Raw genomic sequence first — 5262 nt, forward strand, 5'->3', positions numbered from 1 at the left:
CCTGATGGCCTGCTGACATGAAGGGAGAAAAAGACATCACTGAGACACACAGAGGACGAGGGAGTTGTGGACACGGGGACCTGACTTACAGACTGCACACACAACACCAAAACCAACATAGGGGGGAAGCAGACACAAGGACACACACATGAACAGAGACAGGGACACAGTGGACAAAGACACGAGATGAACCTAATAAACAAGGAATTAAACTGTTCATAAGTAAATTCAGAGACGTAATAAGAATGAAATCTTAACTAACCAGTTACCCAAAAATAATCATAATAATAAACACAACAGACACCAAAACACAAGAAAACGCTGGGTCACATGACCCAGACCCTGAACATGCTAAAAGGTTCCTACAGAATCAACCCTAAACTCTTGCATTAGCCTATAATATGCTGCTAATCCAGCATGCTTTACTGAGATCATGTGCGAAACACTTTATAGACAGAGAGTTATACCGCAGCCAAGTTTTAGGCTGTGTGTAGATTCCATTAAACCACTGAGGGAAATCATACTGCGCTGTCTCTTTATTTATGCCTATAAATGTTTGTCTTCATGAATGCCAGCGGTAGAGCGAAATGTAATGTGTGTTGATGGAGTTCATGTCACGGTGGTGGAACGGACTCGGGCGCAGACTGAGAAAGCACGGTTCAACAATACTTTATTAATCCCACTGGTGCGCTATGTACACATGAAGGGGGGGAAACACCAGGGTCCCGGGGATCAATAGGCTGGGGAAACACTTCTTCGCACTTGCTCCGCTCCCTGTCCAAACAATCTCCACACAAGCAGCCCACTCACGCTCACGGGGTCCAGGGGTCACAAAAGGGCTGATCCAGGTAAACCTATTAACAGACGAGGGTAAGTCGGAGGCAAGCACGGGAACAACAGAATCGCAATGAAGCCAGGCAATGCTAACGAGAGTTACTCAATATTCCAGCGACGAGTAGCTTAAGAAGAGCTGCAAACCACCGGAGATCAGCTGCAGGTGCGTGGGCCAAGGGCGGGAGCCCATTCAGAGCTCCGCCCAGGCAGACAGGTAGGAGAGAGAGAGCGAAAGGCCACACTGTGGCCACACTGGGCTGGCCGGGGAGGCACAGGGACCATGACAGTTCAGTCCTGTTTTTGTTTTATCTATGAAAAGGCTCCAGTCCAGTGAAAGGGTAAGTAAGGTCAGGTATCCTTTATTGATCCTTGCAGGGGAGCTCGTTCTCTCCATTTATTCCATCAGCCCGTCCTAAATGTTAAGAATAGTGGAGTCATCATGGAGCACCTCAGGGCCTTGTGCCTTGGTCAATAACAAAGTGACATTAGGATTAACCTGAAGAGTCTTCCTGTGAGGCTATAGTGAATTTTTTATCACTGCCTCCATCAAGGAGGTTTTTTTCAGTTTGTGTTCGTGTCATTCTGTCTGCAAACACACAAAAAGGTCAACTTATAACTTATAACTTAGAAACTATGACTCTTACAAGTGAAGTGTGCATTGTCAACATATAGAAAGCACCATATAAAGATTTAAAATATTATAGCACCAGCTCCTTAACCAAGAAGGCCCAACAGCATTTCTACTTCCTGCTGAAGCTGAGAACAGCCCATCTCCCTCCACCCATTCTCACCACCTTCTACAGAGGGACATCATCACCGTCTGGCTTGGTAACTGCAACGTATCGGATCGCAGTTCCCTACAATGGATGGTGAGAGCAGCTGAGAAAATCATTGGAGCCTCCCTCCATCACAGACACTTATCACACCCTCTGCATCCTGCTGCCTTCTGGCAAGAGATACAGGAGCATCCGGTGACCCGAATGACACACACACGCTTTCATGCACCAAGTGAATTTTTGCACAATACTCAGTCTTTTGCACATTTCTATTGCACTGTTGTGTCTGTATCGTTCTGTCTGGTGTTGCACTGTCTTTGTTTTGGTTTTTTGCAGTTTTTGACATTGCACTTTATGTCGTCCTGTGTTGATTGTCTGTTATAAGTCATCTGCAGCACCGTGGTCTGAAAGGAACGTTGTCTCGTTTCACTGTGCACTGTAGCACTGCACATGGTTGGAATGTCAATAAAGCTGCTTGCCTTATAGAAGTTTGCACTCTCAGCGTGATCCTTGTTTTATATTAAACAGCTGTTTTAAATGTTCATTGCAATGAATGTGGCAGGTGTAGTCTGCTCTGAGCGTGTTGAGAGAATAGCTAACAGCTCATGTTTGTGCAGTTTGTTTCTTACAAGCTATGTGAATGAAATAAAGTAGCTTTCAGTTTCTTTAATGACACAAAATGTAATGCAAATAGATAAATAACATTAGAGTTTTATAGCATAGAGGCTTTTTGTATATAAGACAATGGCTACAAAAGTAATGTATGTTGATAGTTTCAGGATTTTATTTTTTTAAAATTTATATTTTATTTTATTTTTTTGTCAACATATTATTTACATGAAATTGTGGGATCTTTTTTGACTGTAATTAAATGAGGAAAAAAATCAAGCAAATGCAGTAAGACCTACGAGGCCAATGGGTCTCTTATAAATCTCATAATGAACCACATTCTGCTTTTCAACTCCAACACAACAGCTGTTTTTCTGAAGCTGCCTCTTTCTCCTCTCCGACATGTCGCATTAACATCTGTGTCAGTAAAATATGTTCCTACAATTTCCTCAGGTTGATTGACAGTGCTCTGATGAATGAGTGTTCAGAGAGCAATCGGTGCGAACTCAAACACTCTGCATAAACAGCATTTACAGCACAGCCTGGGAGTGTCGACCTATGACAACGGATGGGAAAAAACGCACTTTGTCCATACAAGGAGGCTGGAAATTAATAAGTTCTCCTTTCCTTTTCAGCCTCTTGCATTTAGTCACTAGGATGATGAAATTGTTAAAAAAAATATCCAGGCTGATGATATGAAAATGTAAAGGTTAATTTTAGCTGGTTTTAGAGAAAAGTGTGAATTTTGCAGATTTGTTTTTAGATGTATTTGCCATCTGAAGTTCCTGCAACTCGTCTGAATGAATAATATCCCAAATGATAAACGTACAGTAAAAAAGAGAACATTGCATTAAAATGGGTATGCCGCACCTGCTGAGAAGAGTCTGTTTTAGTAATGAATGAAAGCTTAGCTAGGATATTGACATTGGACATGAAGGACATTGTCATGGCAATAAGGAAAGGTGGTTATTTTCAGCTCTCATGAGACAGGAAGACGAAGGAGTTACAGTAAAGTAAACATAAGTGTACTGTACGTGTGCGGCTGTGTTTGTGGGGAGGCGTCTGTTCTACATCCAAGTCAACAACAGCAGCCTGTGGGGTTAAAAACGTGACCTTTAACCTGATCTGTGTGTCTATCCCTGTCTTCCCATTTCTCTGCTATTTCAAACCTCAAACGAGGTGGGACTAGTTCCATCGAGTAATGTCTAAAATAAACACTTAACAGAGCTAAGACTGCCTTCTGTTTATATCCCACTAAACGTTGCACCCAACTACACTAGCCAGGAACATTTATAAACTTATCTACCATCACAAATTAAAAATCCCATGTCACTGTTGTTCAAAGCATAATTTACCCCACTGAGATCATAAGCTGACCAAACGAGGAAGCTCTTTACCGTGCATGGAGGGTTTCACCCAAAACCCAGCACCCTGAGACAGCAAACAGCCATGTACATCAGGAAGATGGCTGCAATTAACTACATGCTTAATGAATACTTCAGACAGCAGAAACCTGAGAAAGGAGAGGAGCAGGGAGAAGAACCATCATGGAAGGAGATGAAGTGGCAACATCCAGAAGTCCAAAGCTGGACTGAAAGACAGCACAGAGGCACTAATCATGGCAGCACAGGAACAAGCTCTGAGCACGAGATCCACAGAGGCTGGGGTCCATCACACCAGGTAAGACCCCAGGTACAGGCTGTGTAAAGATGCCCCCGAGACAATCCAGCACATAACACTTGTAGTGGATGATGTGTGTGCAGCTACCAGCCGAGAGCTGCAGCAGCGGAATGAATAAAGATGTCTCAAAACTGTGATCTGGACCCACTGTGTCTCATTCACACCACACAACTATTCAGAGGAGACTGTGTGAATCAGGCCTTTATGGTCAAACAGCTGCTAAGAAACCACGACTAAGGAAAAGCAACAAGCAAAAGAGATTTGTTTGGGCCAAGAAACACAAAGAATACACATTAGACCAGTGGAAATCTGTGCTTTGGTCTGATGACTCCAAATTTGAGATCTTTGGCTCCACCTGCCGTGTCTTTGTGCGACACAGAAAAGTTGAAAGGATGCATGGTTCCCACTGTGAAGCACGGAGGAGGAGGAGTGTCCTGTTGGAGATTGTTGAATCAACCCCCAACAGTGGTGACACTGTTGGGGGTTGATTCAAAATTGAAAGACACATGAACCAGCAGGGCTACCACAGCATCCTGCAGCGACACGCCATCCCATCATTTATTTTTCAACAGGACAATGACCCCAAACACACCTCCAGGCTGTGTGAGGCCTATTTGACCAAGAAGGAGAGTGATGGAGTGGCCTGGCCTCCACAGTCACCTGACCTAAACCCAGTGGAGATGGTTTGGGATGAGATGAAGCGCAGAGTGAAGGCCAAAGGTCCAACAAGTGCTCAGCATCTCCGGGAACTCCTTCAAGACTGCTGGAAAACCATTTAAGGCGACGACCTCATGAAGCTCATCGAGAGGACGCCAAGAGTGAGCAAAGCAGTAATCACAGCAAAGGGCGTATATTTCAAAGAATCTGAAACTTAAAACATGTTCTCAGTTATTTCACACTTTTTTATTTACTACATAATTCATTATGTGTTCATTCACAGTTTTGATGCCTTTCAGAGAGAATCTACGACGTAAATAGTCATGAAAATAAAAATAACATTAAAACCATTAACTGCAAACTTTTGACTGGTAGTGTGTATATATATATAGATATATATCTATATATATACCTATTGATTTGTCATGGTAAAAAGAAAAGCTAGTCTGCTACCAAATTAGCTGATTTCAGTGTTTATGTTATTCTGGGGGGAAAAGCACGCTGCATCAATCTTGTGTCTCTGGTGGTCAGACCAGACACCATTATGCTATAATGGTAGTGTTATTGGAGGAGGGGATGATGAGGAAGATTAAGATGACCATCTGTTGCCTGACAGTCAGCTCAGATCAGCATGTGGATGTACTGACTGCTACGAAGCTTATGCTGAAATTACTAGAAATGGGAGCTAAATGTGTAAAGAAAATGT

The sequence above is a fragment of the Pundamilia nyererei genome, unplaced genomic scaffold, assembly GCF_000239375.1.
Source record: "Pundamilia nyererei isolate P.nyererei 1_Seehausen unplaced genomic scaffold, PunNye1.0 scaffold00050, whole genome shotgun sequence".
Lineage (NCBI taxonomy): Eukaryota > Metazoa > Chordata > Actinopteri > Cichliformes > Cichlidae > Pundamilia > Pundamilia nyererei.